General features: G+C 42.5%; 1 protein-coding gene across 1 annotated transcript in view; it reads right to left on the bottom strand.

The window, feature by feature from the left end:
* Nucleotides 1–25,159, bottom strand: part of LOC145988888 (CUE domain-containing protein 1) — a 258,232-nt gene extending 233,073 nt beyond the window's left edge. The window contains exon 1 of the mRNA XM_083124172.1: nt 25,092–25,159. The gene's annotated coding sequence lies outside the window, so the exon portion shown is untranslated. The remainder of the gene's footprint in view (nt 1–25,091) is intronic.
* Between the last annotated feature and the right edge of the window lie 1,637 nt (nt 25,160–26,796).

Raw genomic sequence — 26,796 nt, 5'->3', positions numbered from 1 at the left:
TTGAAGGAATGCTCGAAATAGGCGTGGGTACGGTGTAACTTTTAGCTGCAAGTGGTACGAGTTCGTTGATCAAATTTTTATTTTGTTCTGTGACGCCTTTAATTTCTTTACCTAGATCGCTGATGGCATCGATCACAGGTTGATCTTGACGTTTCTTCTCTTCGTAGAATCCGCGATTCTCGGATTTCCAACCTTTGAAGCGTTTCGCGAGGTAGTTTCGCAACTTGAGATTTTCGTCTTCGATTTTTCGTTTCGCCATAACGTTATTTATACACGTTGTTGCTCACAACGTTGCAACGTTTAGAAAGTCGTTGATTTTGTTTCTGTATTTTCCATCGTTGGGTTTCCTCGTCATGTCGATCGTCGCGAATCCGAAATTGTCACTGTTCCAACAGTGGGAGCAGCAGCGTTCCGAAAATTGATTGTAGTTCATGTCTCCGCCTACGTAGTCATCGTACGCGTGCTTCAGGTTGGTGTGATCTTGACGAAACAAACATATGAAATTAGCGTTGTCACGTACTAACTGTTTTGGAATTTTGGAAAACGTTTGAGCTAGGAAGAAGCAATCTATTCCTTTGTGACGACCTTGCGTGAAAAAATTGCGAATTTCATTTTGATTTTCCAGGATGACATCGTCGAACACAACGACTGAATTTTCACGACAATCGTCGAGTGGTTTTATTTCCGAAGCGAACGTTGCAATGTCCAGACCATCGTACAGTTTTATCAGTTGCTGGTATTTCGCTTGTTCGAGACTTTTCGAAAATACGTAGAGGTGCCTGTTCTTCCAATCTAACCAATTCGGTGCGAGGAGAAAATTGTCCACGAGCAGTGTTGTTTTCCCACACCCCGAAGGGCCTACGATTAGACAACGGATGCTGTCGGGAAGCAACTCACCGTTCTTTTTTCTCGTTTGACTTTCCGAATCCGGTAGACGTTTCACCACGTTCCACGTACTTACAAGATCACTTCGTTCGCGTTGATCCAACTCTTTTCCGGAAGTCCCAGCCATTTGACAAACAGTTTGTCGCCTTTTCTACGCAATACTTTCTCGATGAGGTACGTGTCGGGATGTTTTGTTTTAGAGAGTTCCTCTTCGTAAAATCTTCCTTTCAAAATCTCGCCGCTACTATCTTTTATTATATACGTGTGTCGGTTTCCGGGTAAAACTCGAACCACCGTAAAAAGTTCCGTGCTCCAATTTTTTGTGAACCCCTTCTCGAAGGTGCGTTTGAATTTGCTGATCCTCACCTGGTCTCCAATTTTGAATTTTGATTTCTTGGTAGTCGTGGGAGTGTACTTTGGACAGTAAACTGTAGAAATTAAACGCTGCTCGTCAGATTTCGTAACGTCAGCTGGCTTCATGCCTATCGTTCTGTGTACCGTATTATTATAGGTGTCGACGAGTTCCGGCAGTATGTCGACCCATTTGTAATTCCCCCGAAGGGTGAATTGTTTCCACATGTGTGTTTTCAAGGTTCGATTAAATCTTTCCACGATGCTGGCTTTGATGTGACTGAAGGTTGAATAATGTCGAATGTCATGTTTTTGAATAAACTTTTGGAATACGGCATTGTAAAATTCCTTCCCCTTGTCTGTTTGCAAAAACCGAGGTCGTCTGCCGTTTTCGCGAAAAATTGTCTTGAATGCTTCCGTGACGCATGTCCCCGTTTTAGCTTTCAAAGGTAGAGCCCATGCGAATTTCGAAAACGTGTCTATGACGGTGAGGAGGTACTTGTTGCCCTTGTTCAATTTATGCACATTTTTTAGATTGCCGCTACTCATCTCCACGAGGTCACTTTGCCAGAGGTCATCGATTCCCTTGGTTACCACAGCTAAACGTTTGTAGTTGCGGCGTGCAGGTTTATGCAATTCTTCGACGATGGCTTGCCTAGACATTTTTTTAGAGATTACGTTTGAAGAGAAGCACCAGCGTGATGGGATTCAAAGAGGGTGGCACTTCGCTCGTGTTTTGAATAATCAGCTTATCGCCGGCACTCACGTCGAAAACGGTGAGATCTTCGTCTTCGTGTATTTCATATATGTTGCGCGTTTCGTTCCAACGTGCCAGAGGAATATTTCCTGCTTTCTGAACACCACGATTCGATATCAAGGTCATGGTGGGAACGCTAGCTTTTCTGCCGTGAGACCAGTACGAAAATTCGTTTATCTGAATTGTACCATCGAGGAGAAACTTGTAGTACGGATGATAAGGATGTAACATGTACAGTTTGTTACCTTCGACGAACGTGGAGATTCTCTGTTGATTGGGTACGCTGTTGATTTCGATGGCTTGCAGAGAATGCAGTTTAGCGAATTTAGTATCGACGCTAACGAGGTTGCTGTGAAGCTGTCCCAGTGTATTTTGTACGGGCAACAAATGTTCGACGATGGTATCCGTTACTGTAGAAAATGACGGTTTGATTTTCACTTCCACGTTCAACTGCTTGTAGTTTTCGTTGAGTTCTTGTAACTTGGCACCGAAAGAGTCCAGCGTCGATTCCTGCGTGGATTCCAACACTCCAACTTGATCTCTGATGTTGACGACGATACTCTGAAGGTTCTCGACTTGATTCAATTTCGAACTTTTCTCGGTAAGATCGTTCACGATGCTTCGCATCTCGGTAAACTGCGTGTGAAGGTCGGCGACGCTCTGCGAAGTGGGCAGCGTCGACACCAGCGAAGCAAGTTCGTCTCGAATCTGTTCCACGTTCGCCGTTTCCGTTTCTAGTCGTTTTAGCATACGTGATATGTTCCTTTTTAAAGCGTGTAATTCTTTGGAGGTGGGGAGATTGGCCACCCTACTCTCGAGATCGCTCAACGAACTTTTGACGTCGCTCGAATCGGATAGTGCCGTCACCGCCGTTTTCAATTTTTCCAAATCTTCGCTCGAAGGTACACTCATCCGTAACGATTCCAAGTCGGCCTGTATGTTGTCCAGCACATGATGAAAATGAGCAAGATTCGTTTCGACGTTCAAATTTTCTAAATATTCGATCTTCTGCTGAACCGTGCTCAACGTGTCTTGTATGCTCGTCAACGCACTGGCTTCAGCGTGAATATTTTTAATTTCTTCGTTGATCAACTCCAGAGACGCCTGAAGCGTAGCGATGGTGGTTTGAATGTGTTCGAAATCTTGATAAGCCTCCAATTGAATTTTTATGTTCGCGACGCTTTTGCCGATGACCTGCAGTTCGTCTGACGATGGTAGGTTCGTCATGGTATCTTCCAAAGTCTGTAACTTGGATTTAATTTCTTCCAACGTGCCGGCGAATTCTTCTTGTAATTTGGAAACGACGACGTGCAAGCGTTCTACATCAATATCCTTCACGACGGTTTGAAGTTCAGAGAAATTCTTTTCGATTGCCGAAGTTCGTTCTTCGATTTCGAGTTTCAATTTTTCCAAATCTTCATTTTTTGATTGAAATTGCTGCAATTTGGCCAAATCATTTTGAAGCTTATCCACACTCAACTGTATATTTTGAACGTTGTCGTAAGAAGGTACGTCGACATAATTTTTTATGAGCGTTTTTAGTTCGGAATCGATTTTCAGAATAGGGTCGAGACATTGCGTTTGGAGCGTAGCGATCTCCGACTCTAAACTTTTGTTTAAGGTCTCCTGCAAAGCGATCAAATCGCTCCTCAACTTTTTAATTCGGACGTCTAACATGAGAATCTCTTCTGCGTGGTCTACACGCTTGGTGTTGCCGAAAATATCGTTAGGCATTTTGGTTAACGGTTATTTATAATAGGATAGACGATTCGTAATTCTACGAAGAGAGGAATGAGTTTGTCGTAATCTCCTAGGAGTTCCACGTATAAACAATCTCCTGCGGAAACATCGTACGTAATGTTAGAAAGCATCTTGTCGTGCTTGATTCGAAAAATGTTCTTGCCGGTAGATATTTTGATTTCGCCTACGTTTTCCGGATTCACGGTGATTTGAAGTTTTCCATCGATCGGAATTTTGTAAAAATGTAAATTGTTGTTGAAGACGTAAAACATCTTGCCCACATCGTCATCCAATTTCGTCCAAATGCTGTTAAGGTGAACAATCAGTAGACCGTTGAGTTTAGTTAACATGGAAGGTAGAAATTCATGATCTGTCGTCGCGCGGTGTACAGTCTCCATGTTGGTTTGTTTTCGGAAACCAAAAAGATTCATATTATGCTGGTTATTTAAAATACGGTCAAAGTTTTTTGTAATAACAGTCAGTGTTGTTTTTTTTTTGTTTTTTTTTTGTTTTGTTTTTATGAATCTTCTGTTGAAGATGGGCATATGTTGCAGGTTTTGCTTTCTGCTAAACGATAGTGCCCCCACGGCAGTGTGTGGATTCCACACTCGAGGACGCACCTCTTGTCGTCGTTGGGATCCAGGGCAATCTTCCTCACTTTGTTGGTGGTCAACACATGGTCGACGCTCTGGATGCGCTGTTCTGCTCTTAGAACCGACGACCTGGTTTTGAGGCAATCCACGAAGTCCTCGAATGTGAGATGCTCTCGAACCACCTGTCTGCCGACACCCTTGGCCTTTTTGGTAACGCTGCCCTCGGCTTTGATGGTATAGGCCTTGGCGCGAAGATCTGCAAACTCAAGAATCACGTCTCCGTCCTTCTCATCTTTGAGTTTGCCGGGCACCTTCTTGTTGCGGGCCAGGATACCGCTATGGTTCGGTTGGGTATAGCCTGACGTGTCAAAGAGGTTAACCAAAGATGGAACTGTGGCTATATCCCCGTATGCGTCGGCTGTGTGAACGTGGTACACCAAGCTGTCCGTGTCCGTGTAGAGAAGCGAGATGTTGTGGCCGTAGTGTGGACGTAATATGTCGTAGTATGTCTCGAACATGTGGAGCTTGCTCAGATCCAGAACCGTGGCTCCAACGTAGATGGGCTTGTCGAGTTTCACCACACCTTGCCTCATGTGAATCAGAGCCAGCTGCTCGTTATAGATTGTTCGAGACTTGAACAATGGACTCGCGACAAGCTGACGACATCGCTCTTTCCTCGTCACCAATTTTATGTCCACGCGATTCCGTACATTCTCCATGGTCTTGCCAAACACCGCATTATTCATGAGCTTGAAGAAATCCTTATCAAGCTCGGACGTGGCTGCGGTGCGGTGTTCAGTGTTAACTTCAATATATGGACGCAACCACGGAGAATGCTCGAACTTGAGGATACGGTGAACTGTGTGGACTGTGACCCCTTGCTGCATCAACCACCGGAGATTCTGGTAGTGAAGAACGTAATTCTTCTTGGGTTCGAAATCCATGACGAGCTTCGTCTGGTTAGAATCGGGTGGACACTTAAACTCGGGTGCAGGGGGAAGATCGCAGAACGAATCCTGCACGTTCTTGGAGAACTCAAGGTCCACCTCGGCGAAGAACCCATGTTCCGAATCGTCAAAACCTTCAACGTCGAAGTTGGAAGGGTCTGCCCACTCGAACCCTCTAAAGGGGAGTGGCTGCATCATGGAGTGCCCGTACAAGTTATTCACGTCCGTGTGCATGATGTAGCTCGACGGTTGGGTGGAGTCGTAGCTAGTAGCCATGTGATGGTTGTTGGCGCGCGCGTGCCGTTGCGACACCTGGACCATTCCACCCCGCACGGCACGTTCTACAAACAGCACCATGTCCACGTCCAAAAGAAGCTCAAGCCTGACTTTCGTCAACAGAAACATGGCTGACCACGCCAGTCCGGGGAGACTATAGAAGTAGGCGGGATCCAGCTGGTAAATCTTCATTGCGGTCGCACGGAACGTCTGGAACACGTCGGCGAGGAGCGTCACATCAAGTTTGAGGTAGGCGTCGTGGTAGTCTCCGAGAGTTCGACAACCCAGCTCGCACCACATGGACTGGGCGTGGTGATATTCTTCGTCGGTGATGTTCGAGCCCCGTAGCTGACTGTAGAACTTCGCCTGGGGAGGTAGCGACGTCTCCGCAAACTTGGTAGAGTCGGTGACGTATTCGTAGGGGTAGACCCCCTTACGCCTGAAGAGACTGGCGTCCAAGTTTGGAAAATTCGCAGAGGTGATGCGCATTTGCTTGTCGCTAAGCTTCCCTGCGAGAGCATCGAGGCTGGCCGGGAGAAACCTCAGGGAGTCGAGGAAGCGAAGTTCGACGGTAGAGTCGGATGCTGGGATCGGCACTTGTTTGCTCACACTGATGTAACGCTCCTCGTTTTGTGCCAGGACATTGATTCTTGCGTTGTCGTACCCAAGATGCTTGATCAGGTGGTGGAAGTCGTACCCCGAGCCATTGTGAAAAAACACAGGGATAAAGTGCGGGTCCTGGGCCTTAAGGTTACATCTGTTGCACCAAGGACCAACGTACCTACCGTTAAAGTGATCGTGGTGATGGACTTTACGGTTGTTGGCGGTGTACTCCTCGACGCAGACAGGGCAAGCGATGGCCTCGTCGTGTCTTCGTTGATCGTTGGGGGACAGTGGGAGCATAGGCTTGGGGGTCAACAGCACCTTCCTTATCTCGATGGCCTCGACAACCATCCTCTCGAGGAAGTGTTTGGCTGCGTCGGGACCACGGTACACGTAGGGCTCGAGGGCGATGTGTTGCTCTCGTCGCACCACAACGTATGCGAAACTGGATGCCTCGTGGAGTTGGTAAGGGGTGGTGGAGGAAACTTCGGGATCGGGTTCGCAAGTAGACAGGGGTTTGAGAAAGGCCTCGAAATCCGCGATGATGATAGCGGGGTGCTCTACCATGGCACCGTGCTTGCGGAAACACTCCACGTCGCCAGGTTTGGGCAAGTCTGCCACCCCAGGCTCGTTGGCATTGCAGTAGAGCTTGTGGTTAGCGAGCTTGTCGGCAACGATGTTGGGACCTTTGATGCGCTGGTAATCCTGCTGTTTTTGATTATCAAAAATAGACAAGCACCTGCGACAAACTTCTATGCTACCATTATGCTTGCTTTTTTGACTCGACACCAACCGGGAGAGCGAGCGAATGAGAGTATAATGGTGGTGAGTTTCATCCTTGATGAGCAGAAGATGAATTTCCTGCGCACCGTCGTCGTCTACGTCGCTCACCCGGATAGGGTACACCACATTTTCGTCGGTGAGGCCATAAATGTTGATGGCCAACCGAGGGTTGCGTGTGCGGGCCTCAAACTTGCGAATGTCCGAAAGCGCCACCGGGTAGTCGATCCCAGCCATCGCATCTTCCAGCTCTGGCTCGTAGGGTAGGTAGTGGTTAACTCGGTGTGGTTGGTTTTTCCAGTGGACAGGGTGCAACGCTGCAAGCACCGACCAAACAAAGCACTTGGCGTCACTGTTCTGAATGTTCAGGACGGCCTTCTTTGCCACAATTGCTTCTGGTAAGGGGACGTAGCTGGATGCGGAGAGAGGTACAAACTTGCAAAGTTTGACGTGTAGTTCGTGTGGCTTCCCACACAGCGAACCCCCCGAGCCCTTGGCTTGATGTTCTTCTTGCTTTGCCACCAGCTCCTCGACAAACTTGTTGTAGATGTCCTCGAGGTTGTCGACATCCGCCAGATGCAGCGTCTTCGCCTTGGTGTTGTGGCAGAAGCTGTAAATTTCATCAGACGGTTTTTTGTACCAGCAACGAAGCGATGCGTAGAATTTAGTGGAGGAGTGCGTAGCCAGTGCATTACTAAAAATAGAAACTATTTCTGCTCGCTTCTCCTCTAAAAAGCTACGAACATCGCAAAAGCCATCCGACAATTGAACATAATCTCCTAATATTCCACCGAAAGCAGACCGGTCTGCTTTTATCGCAGGCTTGACGCGTTTAGCAGGTGGTGCATTGATGGAGGCTGCTTCTGCCTTCCTCTTGGTGGAGGTCGAAGGCTGGGCCCCAGATGTATTTTTGCTTAGACAAGTAAGCTTATGCTTCTTGGCATACGCAATTGTAATTTGTTTATTGCATCCGGAACACAGTTCGGTGGCAGCCAAATACTTGCCTGGCACGCAGGTGCGACAATGTCTTGCAAAATTTTTGCTTGATATGGTTGTTTTGCACACAGGGCAACTTTTCATGGAGCGCATTTTTTTTTGGGTATGTTTATTTATATGTGATCGGATGGTGGTAGAGTGTTGCCTTCCTCAAATATGTGCTTTAATCAACCCTATAAAAAAATTAAAAAAATATATAAGAAAAATATGATTGTAGATAGAAAAAAAATAAATATTGTATGCATGTGTAATTCTATTTAGCTTATTTTTGCTAGACACAAATCTTCTTCAGATTTTATTGCCCACTAATATATTTTTCTACCAATCTAATAGAGGTGTGAAACTATGAAAATGTTCTGAGACAATCTTCTCTAGAACATTCTTCCCCAAAGCTAATGTTAACAACCTGTTGTAACCTAAGCATCGTGTGTATTGCATCCGGCGAAGCCACGCTAACGCCCAAGCAGCTCGCTATTATGTACCTGCACGCTCCGGATGTGCTGACGATCTTCCATCCCAGCTCGCTGTTGTGTGCCTGCATGCTCCGGTTATCTCGCTCGCTCTGAAACAAAATATAAACAAAACAAATTGTATACACCCAAGCGACCCGCTATTATGTACTTGCACGCTCCAGATGTTGCAGGGTAGGTGTACTGACGAGGTTCACCGTTGTGTAACTTTCGTCGTCCCAAGGCCTACGTATTGTTGATAGCACACGCAGAGAGGAGAGGGAGCAAAATTGTAGTTTTTCTAGATGTGTTTGCGCTATAATACAAAAATAATAAGAGGCGCCAGCGCGTGCACGTGTGTGTGTGGCACATCGTTCCCGATAGAGGTTTACAAAAATCACGATATACAAACATTAGTGTCCCCGGGACTTGGAAGATTACGATAAAGTGCATTCGTACTTCAAAAATGAGAAAATGCATTATTTACTCATCACGCTGTGTCAGCGCAACGAATAAATACGCGAAACGTAATCTACCGATAGGCGCGCGCGCGCGTGTGTGGCACATCGTTCCCGAGAGAGGTTTACAAAAGCCGTGTCCGGATTGGCAAGCGCTCCATCCCGTTCTCCCCCGTTGCTCTCGCGTGCACTCGAAGTCGCGTCCAAGTCGTCCGAATCTGCATGTCCCCTTGTAGTACGGCTGTCACTTTTCCCGCCAAGTGTCAGCCCGAACTTCACCCACCGCGTGGGGCGCAAACAAACATGACAATGATTTCCACCTAACTACTCACATTAAAAATATAACACGCTATTTCATTATTTATGTTTTCTGCATTCAGTATTATCGATAAAATATTAAAATATAGAGTTTTACATCCTCTAATCAGTAAATATTGTCTGTACAAAGTGAAAGTTAGAATATGGCTGCCAAGCGCAGCGTCACAGCGAGTTCAAGCGTGCATCTGTCGCGCCTCTCTGCTCTTCCCTCCGACTCCACGTCTACCGCAAATTCGGACAACAGAGATTGGCTGAGTCCCGGATGGAACAGCGCTCTAGGTGACATCTGCTGCTGATTCGGACGCAACCCTGGCCACTTCTATTAGTCAGTGTTGCCAACTCCCATTTGTAGGTTAGCTTCGCCTGTAAAATATCACATGGTGAAATATTCTTCAGGTAAGTTGGCAACATTGAACCGCAATTGATGTTACCAGTGTTGTCAACTTCTATTTGTAGGTTAGCTTCGCCTGTAAAATATCACATGGTGAAATATTCTTGAGGTGAGTTGGCAACACTGGCAACATCAATTGATGGCACTCAACCCGCGCACCTCCACTAGTCAGTGTTGCCAACTCCCATTTGTAGGTTAGCTTCGCCTGTAAAAATAACATGTGGTGAAATATTCTTGGGGTGAGTTGGCAACACTGAACCGCAATTGATGGCGCTCAACCCGTGCACCTCCACTAGTCAGTGTTGTCAACTCCCATTCGTAGGTTAGCTTCGCTTGTAAAATATCACATGGTGAAATATTCTTGGGGTGAGTTGGCAACACTGATCGCCAATTGATGCTGGTGAACCCGGCTACCTCCACTAATCCGTGTTGCCAACTCCCATTTGTAGGTTAGCTTCGCTTGTAAAATATCACATGGTGAAATATTCTTAAGGTGAGTTGGCAACACTGCGAGAAAGCCTCAAGCGTTGCCAACTCCTTGCTTGAGGTTAGGTTATACCCAAAAACAAAAACCTTGGTGATTTTTTCGAGTAAGAGGTTGGCAACACTGCGAGCCCCACCGAGCCCCATTTTCGGTTGGTGAACTCTCTGACCTGCTCTACTCTGTAGGTTAGCTTCGCCTGTAAAATATCACATGGTGAAATATTCTTGAGGTGAGTTGGCAACACTAAACCGCAATTGATGTTGCCAGTGTTGCCAACTCCCATTTGTAGGTTAGCTTCGCCTGTAAAATATCACATGGTGAAATATTCTTGGGGTGAGCTGGCAACACTGCGAGAAAATGAGGCTCATGCCTTACGAGAGAAATCCATTAAGGCGAGCCTCACCGAGCCTCATTTTCGGTTGCAGAACCCGGCCCACTACTCTACTGCTAATTATTAAAAGACATTGAAAGTTGATTCAAGATTTGGTTGGTTGGTTGATTTGGTGTTTTAAGTCCACTTTATGCACAGAAAATCCAATCGGGATTGGACTGATAGTATAAAGTGCCTCCACTGGGTATCGAACCCAGGACCAAAGGTGATCGAAGAAAACCCAACACTACATGTCAGTTGTTGTGGATTCATCGCGGTTTCTTACTATTCAGGGACTTGAATTTCGAGATGATGAGTCTGAGGAAACCTTAACAAAGTGAATTTCTTCGATACTCTTGAAGTTAATGAGGGGATATTATTTGGAAATGTATTGAACTTGAACCTCAAAATGCAAATTACACTTAAAATTCGATTCAAAACATATCGCGGACATGTAAAAGAATGCTTCTTAGGATTTGTCACTCTTCAATCATTGGATGCAGGTTCGCTCTTTCTCGTGCATATCAAAATCAAAGAACTTCTTCCCATGAACCCCATAGGTGCCTGTAATTGTGTAGCACAGACATACGTTGGAGTGGTAGAGTAAGAGTAAGTAATTCCAGGGTCAGAATATTTCTTGAATTATGAGATAACTGTAACCTTTGTCTGATAATATTTATCCTGTGATAACATTTCCCTGACAGGTGAAACACAAATTTTGCCCAAAATTTTTCAGCATTACGAAGATGGTTGTCCTTAAAATCTTTGAAAAGGCTTGCTCGAAACAGGATGCTGGATGCAAACTGCCTCATTTGGCTGTTCTTGCCATTGAGAAGAAATGTCAAGTCCTGGACGTACCAAAGGTGGGCAATGTGTTCTCCAAAGCACATAGAGCAGAATTCTCCTACAGGAGAAGTGCCTCACATTGTTTCTAATACTCAAGAAGATTAATTTCTTCCAACGTCACGTTTATTTTGCAAGAAAATTAAACTCTTCGAAGAGCATTTTTTCGTCATTTATATTATTATCTTATAACTTAAATATTTATATCAGTAGTTTCATCCCAAGAAAGACGATGAATTATAAAATTATGAATGTCTTCCAATACTGAAATAGGCCACTAGAGACAACGCAACTTACCAATAAAAAAGAATGAATGTCTTTATTAAAACGAATCATGTGGAGATAAACTCGTAATCAAGAAGTAAATTAAGGCAGTAAACGTCCACTCTAAATAAATGACAAATACAAAACACCATACATGAATATAATAATAATTATAATAATAATAATAATTATTATTATAAGTATTATTATATATGTATATATATGTGTGTAGTGTTTTCTGGCGTTTTAATGCGACTGCCCCCTTACCATATTTTGTTGCCCTCCTTCCGCCCCCCCCCCCGTCACATTTCCCTGGCACCGTCACTGGTTGTAAGTAAATTTATTAGGATGAGGAAAGTAACATTAGCTGTTGACAGTGTTGCACCAAAGGACGTGATATGTGCTACTGTTTGTATAAATTATAGGAAATTTAAGCAAAGTTATAATTGTTGAGACTTGAGAGTCGTTTCCTTCATTTGATCGTAGGAAGAGGTTTTCTGAGACAGAGTGGGATTATTTTACACATACATGAGAAAGGGTGGTTGCTTAAAGATAGAGACGTATTTTGCACATTTTTTATAAGTTCAGATAAAACGAGAATTTAGCCTTACTGTTATGAAAAGAAATAACGCAGTACAGGGAAAGAATAACTTCACATTTCTCGCACCTGGAGGGATGCACCATACATGCACAAGAGTATTGCAGGAAGTCTATGAACGAGGATGAAAAGGGATATGTGAAATTTGACTTAGGTGCGGGTGAATTAATGGATTCTAATATTCTTAAGGTTGATATTGTTTATTTAAGTCCACTTGATTCACAAATAGGCTAAATCGCGAACATACCTACAGTTTGAAGTGCGATCCGATCCACTTTGTGCCTTCATTGGGTATCGAACGCGGGGACCCTTGATTACAAGACCTCGACGTTATTACAACGCCATCGGGGAGGCATCCATTTATACAATTTTTTGATTCCAATAACACGTTATATGCATAATCTGATAATGATGCACTTTTGGTGCATCTAAACATATTTTTTTCAACTATAGCATGTCTAAAAGAATCATTGAAGTTGGGATTTTTATAACTTCAGGAGGCACGGCTCTGTGAATGTGCGATATAAAATATATGCAGGTTTGCCTTCTGTACGTGGTGGTTTTGTCACGTTTCTTCGCTTCGTACAACATACACTTTTGCAGGAACGGCTTCTTGCATCCTCCTGGGGCTTTGTTCTAGCTAAACAAAAAAATATATTTGTTTAGCATAATCGAGGGTTACTTTTTCCTGCCGAACAAGGATTTTATTGCGATCATACGGCTTTGAATGACAGTATCAATGAAGATTTATGTACACTACTACTTATAATAATGAGCATAAAATATTAATCAGGAACTTTATTTTTCGTCAACTGGATGTAACATCCTTTTTTGTTATTCAGCAAATATTCAATTCATCACCTTTTTGACATTAAACTTCTTGCCAGGACAGCTGTTTTTATGCAAATTTTGGCGATCTTAACTACACGTACGCTAGATATTAGCTAATATTCGTGCTGTTATATTACTATTCTTCTACAAACTTTGTAACATTTCATGTAATAATAATAATAGAATTGATTAATTTACATATTCAAATGAATAGACCTATGAATTATATTAATGTATTAATTTACACATTTGCTTAATTGTTGTCGTTAATGTTATTATTATCGTTTTTTTCTGAAACACTCGGCTCGGACACCCTCCCCCGACATATATTTCTAGATGCGTGTCTGCCGAAGGATAAATTAGATCAAGCGGTGGTGGTACCAGACTTGGAGGCTAAAGAGAAAACAAAGAAGTATGTGCGTCATAAGCTGAGCACAATATCACAAAGAAACACTATGTCATAGAATATGTTTAACAGTGTTAAGAACAATAAATGTAATATACTAAGTATTGACATTTTAAATAGTCTTTTGTGTTCGTACTACACATTTAAAAACTTTTTTGTTGTTCCCGAGTGCCAAGCTTAGAATTTCAAGAAGAAATGTACATTTTCATAGTGCATTCGACATTCAGAAAGAAAGAAGGTCTAGTGGAAAACATTTCAAAACTTCCAAAAGGTATAGCAGTAATGAAAAGAGCACTCTTGTATGGAAGCCAGAAAAACCACAAGGTAGATTTTATAAGATGCCTAGCAATCAGTAACCAACAAACTGCATTTTTAATATTAATGTCCTCATTATTAACGAACCTTATTTATTCTCACCACGCAATGGGTAAAATATTTGGAGCTTTATCCCACTTTCCGGAAAAATATTTCGTGTTTCTGCTTCTTTTGACTTTTGTTGGCATGATATCCCGGATCACTTTTTCGAGACGAGACGAGACAAAACGAGACGGGACGAGACGAGACGAGACAGAACCCTTCGAGACGGGACACGAGACGGGACAAACGAATATTTTCGAGACGAGACACGAGACGAGACAGCATTTTCACGAGACGGGACGGGACAGATCAAAGTCTCGTCTCGTCTCGTCTCATGGGCAACACTATTAATGGCCAGGCAGGAAAGAAGACTGATTGTTTGAAACTCGCATCTGCAACAACACATAAACACTGCTGATAAGTGAGCGAGTGAGTGCAGCTTTCGCGTGGACCGCAACTAGTTTTTATCTTACTGTATTCTCTGGCTGGTGCTGTATTCTCTGGCTGGTGCATTCAGTTTGTTGCTAGTGCGTTTGCTATTTGGTGGGTTGTTTTTTTTATGCAGCAGGCAGTGAGCAGCATGAAGCAAACAAAGTTAAGTGGGGCGGCTTATCGTAAACTTGCAAACGAAAAGCGCGAAAGAGAAGCAACCTTACAGAAAAAGCTTGGTACAGTGGACACGTTTTTTAGGCGAAAGGAACAAGTGATTTCCGAAAGCAGTTAAAAAATTGAAGTGGAAGCGGCTACATCGAGTGTACTCTGTGAAACGCAAAATGTCGAAAATATTGTGGGTTTAGTGGAGGAAGAAATTGCACCTGAGGTAGTGTCCCCTCAGTTCGTAGGAGTTCCTGATTGTGACAGTGAGAGTGCAAATTTCGATAGTGACGATCTTGCCGAGTGGTGTCTGAATGAGTCTACAATTACATTCTTCTAAGACGTGGAATTAATCAGAATGCTGAAAACGATTTTTCCAAATCGGAAAGACTCATAGCAGGTAAGACAAGATTTTTAAATAATAGTGTTTTTGTTCGTAAACTTGTAAATGGCGAATCAATTTTGCGGAATTATTTTTATTTATTGTGCATCATGCAGGTTGTTCAAGGGCAAGACAAACATCGCAACTCACGGCATTTCAGACTGGAAAAACATTTCAAATATTCTAGCATCACACGAAAATTCTGAAGAACACAAAAACTGCGAGTTGGCACTCTTAACAAGGCAAAAATCTGTTGGGACCTTGGAGAACCACTTTCAATCACATATTCAGACGGAACTTATGTACTGGGTCAGTGTATTAAGAAGAGTTTTTGCTGTCGTAAAGAAGTTGACAAGTCGCGGGCTTCCCTTACGTGGTCACGAAGTACTGCTGTAACAAACTGTTCAGCTGAACGATCGTTTTCGGCCTTAAAAAGACTGAAGACTTATCTCCGTTCAACCATGTGTAATAAAAGACTGAACGAGTTATCTATTCTCCACATGGAAGCAGACATCTCGACTGATGGAAACATCAACTCTGAAGAACTTATAGCTACCCGAGTTTGCAGCAACCAAAGTGAGGCGGAAGCGGCTTCATTTATGACTGGTGAGTGGTGAATTTACTTTCTCAATACATTACATAATTTTAGGTATAGCACATACAGAAAATGAATTGTTTTATTATTGATTTTTATCCCTTGATTTTTATTTCAGTATATTCACTAATTTTTATATTAGCCTGTAAAAATACTGCAAATAAATTACTACTTTTCTTTTGAGAAGGGCGCACATTACGTTTGTGCCTAGGGGCGGCGAGGAAGCTTAATCCGCCACTGGGTGCAGGAGGACACCTCCCAAACACACACACACACACACACACACACACACACACTACCACCACCACCAACAAGCACAAACTAAGTATCACCTAACCTGCCACGATACGAGACGAACTTTTTCTTCTGTCTTTTTCATTTCGAAAACTTTCACTTGTCCCATTTCCTTTTATGAGACGAGACGGAAAATGTCTCGTCTCGTGAGCAACACTAACATTAACAATAGAAGCATCCCCCTTGCTGTCCCTAAAGTCTCGAGCAAACATCCTCCCATGTAACAATTTCCAGTTCAATGAAATGTCACTCACAAGGAAACAGTCATGCCCAGATCGAGGGTCAAACCTGGAACATGCGACTTCCTCAGATAAATCATGAATTTTGTGTATAATAATTACAACGCCAATTAATTCCTGATAATTCTGAATCTGCGGTTTGGTTTGCATATATAAGCAAAGCAGGATAATATTCCGTTTTCGAGGGCTCGTACCGTCGAAACGAAAAGTAAAAAAAAAAAAGTTTTTTTTGTATTTATAATGATAAGCCTTTGTATATGTTGTTAATTCTATATTTTTCGAGACTTGAGACGAGAACGAGAATTGCCCTCCCAAACCGAGACGGATGTTTATAAATAGAGACGAGACTGTCAATGAGACATTTACAAATGAACACGAGACAGACATTTACAACTCTCAACGAGAACGAGACCAAGGCTGCCATGTCTCATCGCGATAGGATCCTTAGTGGTGAAGCGGTACAAAATTCAAAATATATCTTACCATTTCAGTGAGATATTGTTATACACATGGGCGTTTATATAGTTCACGTGGGGGGGGGGGGGATGGATCAAGTTATGGTATGATTAGGATTGCTTTAGTGAAAATCCAGGACACTGCTGGCCGGAAGCTTGTTGGGGAGCAGGGGGTGTTGAACCCGACAAAGTTGTGTGTATGTAGTCACGAAGTCACGCTAGTATTGATACTTTTCTGTTCATCCTGTGTCACTGCGTTTTTTAAAACCAAATATTTTTATGACTCCAGGGGGAAGAAATAACTGATTTGACAGTCTCAATGAAGTTTCTTATCGCAGAAATTCCGAAACTATCAGGAAATTGCAGACATTTGGTCTACAATCCCATCGGGTGTGTGGAATTACGTAATTTCCTTCCCATCCGTATCCCGTCCGACGTCTCTAATTTAAGAGAATAATATAAGTCCGAAGAAATTTTTATGAACAAACGGATGAACAGGTAACTCTAGTAATTTTACTGAACCAAACGGGGGTGGACCAGGGTTGGCAAAATTTGTGTTTTTTTAAAAAAAGAACAAAACAAACTGTTTTTTTTGTTTAAATATGTTTTTTTGATTTAAACACAGTTTTAAACATGAGTTAAAAAATGTTTTAAACATCTTTTAAACAAAAGAAAATCAACCTTTTCCCAGTAAATTATAGTTAAAGTCGTTAAAGAAAAATACTGATTTTTATGAGTACAGTGACGGCAAGGACAGTTTATTTCCCTTTGGAGATAAGTTTTACCATACTGCAGGGTAGGGGTGTGCGGGACAGAATTTTTTGGGTCGGGACGGGAAATTCTTTAAATCCCGACATTCGGGACGAGGAAAATTCCACTTGTTGTTGTTACCAAGAAAGATGGCTCACTTCGTCTCTGCACTGACTTCTGAGGAACGGTGAAAAAAATGACTGAAAACGTCAAGTTTCCCATTGCTAGAGTCGAGGATATTTTCTCTAAGTTGGCCAGGTGTAAATACTTTACGGTAATTGACCTTCAAATGGCTTACGGACAGTTGGAACTTTCTGAAGCTGCCAAACGCATCACTGTCGTCAACACACCTTGGATATTATATAAACCTCACAGACTACCTTTTGGCATAAACATAAGTGGGGATCTGTTTCAAATGATCCTAGCGAAGATCCTAGATGACATTCCCGGAGTTTCCTTCTACTTTGATGACGTCATCGTCGGAGGTGAAACATTGCAAGAATGCTTCACACGCACGTGTGATGTCCTGAGTCGTCTGGCCAAACACAATGTCAAAGCGAGCGCCAGCAAAAGCCAATTCCTAACCTCATGTATCGAGTACCTAGGATACAAGATTGACATCATTGGTATACGGCCGTCAGACAAGAACTTGGAGGCCGTCCTGAATTCTCCACCGCCTCAAGACAAATCACAATTACGATCTTTCATCGGGATGATCAACTTTCATCGAAAGTTCGTTCCCAACTTAGCTTCGAAGCTTCACTTCTTGCTTTCTTTACTCAAGAAAAACGTCTCTTGGAACTGGGACGATAACTGTCAACGCGAGTTCGACAGCATCATGGCGGAACTTCGACAGGTAAATCCTATTGTGCCTTTGGACCCAACAAAGCCAGTTGTACTTATCACTGATGGCTCTCCTTTCGGCTGTGGCGCGCAATTGTGTCATCGAGTTGATAGCGGTCTACAGACCATCGCCTGCTCAGCAATCCCTGTCCAACCAAGAAATTACAGTTTATGTTATTTCTTTTTAATGTTGCAGAAAGCAGTGTCGCCAAGCCCTTGCCTGTAAGGTCGACTGCTAGAACAAATTCAAGAAAGTCTTCGCGAATTTTACCTTCCCTCACATCTACATAACGCACACACACAGATACCTGTTCAATTCGAGAAATGTCTGTAGTTTCGTCTGCCATCGCAGAGAAACACTCGGCAGCATTCACTTTCTCCGCTATCTCTTTCTTAATTATGTCACCACAAATCGTAATTAACTCGTTCTGAATGGTAGGGCTTGTGTACTTTGAATTGAGCGCACCCGATTCCAAATGTTTCTGAAGCACAACGTCACCTGCATTTACACGGAACTACACGGTAGTAAGGCACGGAAATTACCGTCGTTTGTTTCAGCCTCCTCAGACTTCATCACGTTTCCAAAGTCATCCGTTCCGCGAAGGGCAATTTCTTGACGACCGCAGAGAATAATTGTTTCTATAATGGAGCGCAGTTTCTCGCGATTTTCAGCTCCTTGTTTAGCTCGCTCGCTGCACAATTGGTCCACTATATTATTACTTTTCCCTTCAGTCACTTTTATGAAATTCTCGGCTAGCTCTAAACACCGTTTATGGTATGACGTATTCGCATGGTTTGCAAAATCTTCCAAAGCATTTTTTAAATTGCAGTGCTCTTTGGTAACGAGAGCCCCTAAATGTTGATGCCCTCTTTACCCCCTTCCTCCCCTCGAGAAAACAGTACGCACACTTTGCACAATACGCCTTCGAGTTTACTGGAATAGGCTAGCCACGGAAACTTTTCCAACCGCGTTAGCTGAAATCTGCGCGGGAAAGCATATGTTGAAGAAGGAACCCACGGATTCTTCAATAGTTGTTCTTTTTTCAGATTGTTGAGATTTGTTACATTAAGGTAAAGGCCAATATCATTTTCACAGAAAGAACTATCACTATTAGTTACCAAAAAATCGGCTGATGCATTTGTGATAATATCATTTTGCTTGTCATCCGTTGATTTTGCGGCGAAGTCATCATTAGAGCTGTCACCACTGTTACATCCGTTTTCACTTTTAGGTTTTTTCTTGAAAAACATCCCAATCGAGAGTTGTCCGCTCCTCCCATCTGCACCGCGTTTCATTTTTGTGTTCGCAAAGCACTAGAACTCCGGCACAAGAAACACACTCGTATCACACCACAAGGACGCGATCTAAAAGAACAAAGATACTTCCATCCAGCAATGACAAATTTGAGACTGGAGGCTATTGGCTAGGACAACGACTGGACTATAAGAGTCATGTTTGTTTGACAGTCAAATCTAAATTCAACCTTAAGCGATCCATTCATTTGTCACGATGCAGACGCATCTCCTGCATGGTGCAGTAATATTCCCAGTAGAGAAATTGTTCAAACAAGGGTTTTTGCGGGGGGGGGGGGGGTAAAAAGGAGAGACGGAGAAAAACTTATAAAAATATGCAATAAACTGGGAAATCAAAACATTAAACTTTTTCTTTTGTATATCTATCTTAAACTCAAAGATGATATTTGAATATTATAATTATAGAAATGAAAGGGGAGGGGGGTTAAACACCTTATCTAACAGCCCAGGAAATTTAAAAGTTAAAAAGGGGACATTTTGAGTCCCAACCAGAAACAACACTTAAATGAGAACGGTCAAGTGAAAGTTTAAGGGTCGCGGGTGGGCTGTGGACATAAATAGAATCTGTTTTCCTCAAGTTTCAGGAATTCCAACTGTTTGAAAATTCTGACTAAAGCCCCTATCACACGGAACTGGATTTCTATTTGGAATGCTCTAGTTGACGCTGGACTGGCTACCCATTTGCTAGTTTTCGCTTCTTCTTCTTCATGCCCCTCACCGCTTGTATGGTAGCAGTCTTGGGCAACGGTCTGAAAACATTGAGGGCTGGAAATTCGCGCACTAGTATAAACAGCACAATATTTTGTTCCACTTCACTTCACTGTCACTATAACACTGCAATGATGAGGGATGATATCAAAAGCGAAGTTCACACTGTCGAGCAAATCCATAGAGAATCCACATAGTAGAGGGGGAAGGTGATGAAAGTAAAGAGGGCAAGGAGAGAGGAAATGGAACCTTTTTTCGAAGGAGTCTGTGAAAGAGTGCCTGACGTTGTGTATTCCATAGCGGGCATTGAAAAAATAAATGGGTGGGGGTTTGTTTATGTTCTCCACAGGTACAATTGGGAGAGGGAGTTTGGTGAATTCTTGCCAGATGATCGTTTGTGGTCACGTGTCACGTTCTAAGGCGTAGGATACAAGTGATCACTTCACGAGGCATTTTTAGGTGATGAAACCAGGGTCGAATAGGGAGTTTATCGTTGAACCATTTATAAGTAGTGGTTTTTGCCACTGCGGCATGAGCCCAATTTTCCCACTGGGAATGAATTTTTTTTTTGACCCGAGGTAAAAGATCAGTATAGGCAAGTCGGATAGGAGAGAGGGAAGGAACGTCCGCAGCTGTTTTGGCATAAAGATCCACTAGGTCTTGATAAGGATTAAGATTGCTATGCGCTTTGACATAAGTGAACTGTACTCGTTGGTCGTTGTGGTGGAGGTGAAAGTACTCCTGTAAAATTAAGGTGGGAAAGAGTTGCAAACGATAAGCTGCCTTATCACAACGAGCGATCGTAAATAATACACTGAGGGCATCTGTGAGAATTAAAGTTTGCGTGTAGTGTGCTTCACGAGCGTGGAGCAAAGCCTGATAAATGGCATAGCACTCTGCCGAGTAAATAGACGCTTCTGACGATAAGGAAAATTGACGTACAACATTGTATCGAGGGACATAAAAGGCACATCCAACGCGGTCGGCATCTTTGGAACCGTCTGTGTAAATAAAAGTGTAGTCGGGCCATAATTCTTTGTAGTATTCGTGTCGACCGAAATCGGTATAATTAATATTAGGGAGAGGGGCGGTGAGTATCGGTAAAGTGTAAATCAAAGGAGATGTAAATGTGAAGCTGAGATGGTAGGCGTCTCGATCAATATTATAACAAGACAAAAAGAAAAGCCGAGGGCGAAAGCGATCGAGGGTTAAAGTTTCGTTCAGTTGTCGTTGAATAGCGAATACGGTATTGAAGGGGTGAGGGTGTCGTTCCCATGTTTTCAATATGTATTTCATGGTAGAGTATTGGTATCTGAAGGAGAGAGGCGGTTCAGTACTCTCTCCATAAACGCTAACATTGGGACTAGAGGCCATTAAGCCGAGGCAAAGGCGGAGTGCCTGACGTTGTAAAATATCCATTTTTTGTAGCAAGCGATCAGACATCCCGCCCAATACGGGAGCCGAATAATCAAAAATTGAACGAAAACAATTCTTATAAAACAATAACATAATGGAGGGGTGGCCCCCCCATTTGGTAGTGGCAAGCCCTTTCAAAATGTTTAACAATTTTTTCCCTCTTGTGAGCAAATATGTAAGATGTGGTTGCCAAGTTAATTTACGGTCAAAATGAATCCCTAAGTATTTACAGGTTTGAACCACCGGAATTTGATGTAAATGAGTTAAATTGTTAGAATAACGAGTAAGCATATACTGATTGAAAATAATGATCTGAGATTTCTCCGGGGAAAATGATAAACCGCGTAGCGATAATTGATCTCGTAATTGAATGATAAAGTTGCGTAAGTCTAAGATGCCTCGAGTGGCATCTGATGTACTATTATAGAAACAAAAATCGTCAGCATATTGAAGGATATGATGATTAGAATTTAGTGTTTGATGTAAGTATTGTGTATATATATTAAAAAGAATTGGACTGAGTGGGGAGCCTTGTGGGACACCACTCCGGATTAATCGTGGTCCCGTGACATTATGGGGAAACCAAAAAACCAGTATGCGTTCTTGATATAAATGCCATATTAATTGTGCTACCACCGGATGAATATGAAGAGTATCAAGAATTTGGTATAATATTGGAATTTGAACCGAATCGTAGGCATGAGCAACATCTATGAATAAACTAAAGCAATATTGTCGCAATATTTGGCTATTCTGAAGTGCCACTGTAAGGGTACATATAGCATCTTGACTGCCAAGCCCGGTGCGAAAACCCATTTGGGAGGGAGGAAAAAAATTGCGATTCTCTAAATTCCAAGATATTCGGTGTTGTAAAGTTCTTTCAAATAGTTTAGCCATAACTGGTATGAGAACAATAGGGCGGTAAGACGTAGCATGTATAGCTGGTTTATTTGGTTTTAATATCGGAATAACAACATGTTGGGTCCAACCTCGCGGGATTTTACCCCTACGATAAACAGAGTTAAAAATCGCAGTGAGAATATTAAGTCCTTGTTCTGGTAAATGTTTGAGGATGTCATAAGTGATACCATCATATCCTGGGGCATTAGATGGGATGTTCTCTAGAATATGTTGAAGTTCCGGTATTGTAACAGCAGGGAAATCTGCTGTGAATGTAATGTTTGTCTGGTCTATAAAGGGGGGAGGTAAGGTGACTGTAGGAGGTGTGAGGAGATCCATAAATTCAACTTCCCAGGCAGTATTAATCGGTCGGGGACGAGGAACATGGGGGTGTCGTAAAGAGTTGAATTTGCGCCAAATGACTCCGATTGGTAGATTCACATCAAGGGACTGACAGAAGAGTTTCCATGCCTGTCGTTTTGCTTTGGTATATGTATTTTTTGCGATAGTCTGAATGTTGTGTAGTACTAGCCAGGTTTCGGGCGTGGGGTGTTTGGCATAAAGTTTTGTGAGTGCTTTTTTTCTGTTTTTGATGGCGGCACATTGAGTGTTCCACCAATGAATCTTGGGAAATCGATCGATGGTAAAAAATTTTTGGCGAGTGCCGCTCCGATCAAGAGCTAACGTAATCATGTGGAGGAATTTGGTATATGTCATAGTCCGTTGGGAGGGTATAGTATCCGTATAATATAATTTAAGAAAATAAGATCGGAAGGTGGTCCAGTTAATAGAGTTACGTGTCCATCGACGGACAGGAATGTCAGTCACGCCTGTATTCGAGAAATTATTCGGTAAACAAGGAAAGATCGGAGTGTGATCACTCCCTCGTAAGTCAAAATCATTGATCCAATTGATATGAGAGAAAAGGTTAGGGGATACTAATGTGAGATCGATACTGGTCGGGCGGGAACCATTGTGTGGATAGTGGGTGGGGGTACCGTCATTCATGATAATAAAATCATTCTCAATGATCCAGTTTTCAATGGTGTAACCTAATCGATCTGTCAGGACATTGCCCCACAGCTGGTGATGGCTGTTAAAATCACCGGTTATTAAATAGGGTCCTGGGAGGAAAGTAAGAAGTTCATTGAGGGTGGATAAAGGGATGGTCTGCGAAAAGTGGTGGGGAGGAATATAAAGGGATATGAGTGTGAATAAGTGATGATGGAATTGAATGCGGACAGCAACAATTTCTACGTTATAATATTGAACCAAAGGGAGAGAAGGGGGGAGAGAAAGAAGAGAGTGTGGAATATTTTCATGTACGTAGATAGCAACACCTCGTTGTGTTGGGGGGAAAGGAGGACCGTAGGAAAGAAAATGTGGTAATCTGTAGTTCTCATATCGTGTGCCTTTCACCTCTTGTAGGCTAAGAATGTGGGGTTTATAATCCGCCATAAGTCGCTGTAATTCACATTTTCTGGCCGAAAAACTGCGGACGTTCCATTGAAAAATGACAGGAAATAACATGGGGGGAGGGAAGAGAGAGAGAGAGAGAACAAAAAGAACACATGAAGGCGGCCTATACCGGGACATTCTAACGGCCCGATATAATAGAAAGTAAATGTGTCGTAAGATCTTGAATTTTGCGAATTAATTGTTCTTGTTCTGTGAAGTCGTGAAGTTTAATAGCTGAATTCCAAAGGTGCGGGATAAGGTCCAGGAGAGAGTGATATAGAGATTGGTGGTCGCTAGATAATGTCTGATAGTCAGAACGACTGCGATGGACGTCTTGAGACTGGAGACTTGTTCCTGGCATAGCGTTTTTTAGCGGAAGCTGAAGGTTCCGCGGCCGTGGAGATACCGGGGGAATTGCCCGTTTTCCTACGGGTAAGGAAGGACAAATTTCATCCTTTCCTATCGATTGAGAGGGATGTGCTACCACAGTTATGTCGTTATCAGTGTCCGAACTGGAACTGGAGGCATGCCGACAATCCAAGTGTTCAGCACCCGGACGCCTAACCTTTGTTATCAAACTTCTGTGTGGCCGATGGCGGGGTCTGGAAAATTTGTTGTGGTTGGCGAGACCCACCGAGGTGTGGGTGACACTGGGGCCTGCTTCCGGGTGTAAAAGACTAGGTTCTTCTGTTGTCAACGCTGTGAAAGGATTTTCCCAAGCGCTACTGAGTGGCCCAAGTTGACTAGGAGTCGTATTGAGTTTGCTAGGTTTGAGGGGTGGAAAGTCCCGTTTATTATAAATCGGGTTTAGGATCGCTTCCCTGGAAGGAGGGGCCGAATATGTTCCCAAGATTTTTTGTCTTGCGTCATGGTAGGATAAATTTTCCATGGCCATTTTATTTTGGATTTGTGATTCCTGGCGCCAAATTTCACAGGTGCGATCAAGGGCACCATGACCTTGCTTACAGTTAATACAAAAGGGGGGCTTGTTACAAGGGGTATCATGGCTTTCAGATCCGCAATTACTGCAGATAGGTTTTGACCTGCATTGGGCCCTGCCGTGCGAGTATCTCATACAAACGGAACACTGCAACACTGCCCTGACACGGGGTTTGACTACCAAGACTTCACTGTTGATAAGCACCTTTTCCGGAAGAAATTTTCCATGGAAGGTGAGACAAACTAATTTGGTATCAACTAATCTAGCTGTTCCATCGTCATTCCAAAGTTTTTTCTTAAGACGTTTCGCAGCTAGTTTTCGCCTCACACGGTACTTGTTATACCGTACTTGTCGATAGTCTTTCGTTCCCATAATGGCGGCCGCGCGAGATGTAAACAACGTATCACTTCACACTTTTAAAATACGATAACTATCCAACCGAGAGGAATATCGCTTCGTATTAAATGGTTTTAGGTAGAGAAGAACGGCGCTGATAAAATACATACTTTACAACGTTTACTGTACACGTATGGAAGAATATTTTAGCTTTTTCAATTGTAAACATGCCTTTCGTGTTGTATGCACTCGGAAGCCACAGACAAAAAAAGGCTACTTTACAAACTCACAGAATATCTTCACATGGCCAAACTTTGCTCTGATTGGCTGTTCCACAGAATCTAGTCGAAGAAGTTAGTAGCAATTAGAACATGTCCTATTCCTCAAAACCAGTCAAGCAGTCAGCCAGGCGGCCATGATTACTACCCAAAAAGTCAGTTCATCGCCAACTAGGGCATTCCAACTAGAAATCCAGTTCCGTGTGATAGGGGCTTAAATTGTCCCCTATTAGGCGGATTTCTCTCCACATTGTCTTCCTGTTGCATTTTTGTACCTAGGTAGAGCTGTGGATAAGTTTTCGACTTTGGATTCTCAACCTGTATAAATGTAACATATCAGAAGTTTCGGGGGGGGGTTGAACCCTAAGAAACCTCCCCCCCTTAAATACGGCCATGCTCTTGGATGCTTTAAGACATTCAATTCTAGTGATAGTTCATCCTGATGGCTATAAGCCATGAGGATGGTGGAGACCAGATAATTTTAAAAAGGCAGTGTCTGCTGCCACGTTCTTTTTCTGCTGGAACCTCAAAAAAGATGCGCGTGGCAGCAAACTCTGTCTTTGTTTTATCGTGATTTCATCATGCTATGTATGCAATTATGTCTGTAACACATACTGTGAAGTTGTTGCGATTACTTTCACATAAATGTTTTAAGATTAGCTCCCTTAGCATTCTTCTATTAATAAACCTAAATGCTCTCGTAGTTAGGTTAGGTTTCGTTAGCATTAAAATAATATCGCTAAATGCTTTCTAAAGAAAAAGGTTCTAAATTACCTGTACATTCATTCCAACTAATCATAAAGTTGCATTTTTTCTCGTTTTCATCTGTTCTTAAGATTTGTAACATCCTTTTAGCAGACGAATTACGTGGCAGCAGCAAATTTGACGCTTATTCTTACTGCTGACACGTGCGTGGTAGCAGACTCGGCCTTTCAAAAAAATGAAATAATGCACTAACTTTCAATTCCATTTCTGACTAACACTTAGCAAATCTATTGATATGGTGTAAATAAATAGGTCAGTTTCTTTTGCTTTTGTTATTTTGGTCAGTTAAATCAGTAATATTTACCGCATTAGATATGTGTGCTACTTCATTGTTACACATTTATATAAAATGTGTAACCAACGTTACATAGTATTATGTTCCATAATTATATTTAATCACAATCTATTGATTTTTTGTCCAGCGAAAATCGATATATCTTGATATGCATATATTTATATGTTTTTAGTTAGTAATTGTAATTTCAACTTTTCAAAGTTAACTCAATTGTTTATTCTTAGGTCCCTACTATTGATATTCAAAAAACTTGCTCTCCACACCCCCCAACCACAAACTGAAAGAAATTTGTATTTATGCCTTGCTTAGCTTTGGGCCCCCTCAAATATCAGAAGAAATCGGCGCCGATGCCTGTATTACAATTAATAATAGTTAACAAATTTTGCATAAATATCACATGAAAATACATTCGTCTGGAATTCTTTTTCCTTTTTAAAATTCAAACAGATGGAATTCGTGAGTGATAATTAAGTCGCCCAATTGAGGATTTTTTTAAAATTAAATGTACATATCCGCAACACTTTATCTTAATAATAC

Source organism: Lepisma saccharinum, chromosome 6 (assembly GCF_977018435.1).
Source record: "Lepisma saccharinum chromosome 6, izLepSacc3.1, whole genome shotgun sequence".
In the NCBI taxonomy this organism is placed as follows: Eukaryota; Metazoa; Arthropoda; class Insecta; order Zygentoma; family Lepismatidae; genus Lepisma; species Lepisma saccharinum.
This window is presented reverse-complemented; position numbering and strand designations above follow the sequence as displayed.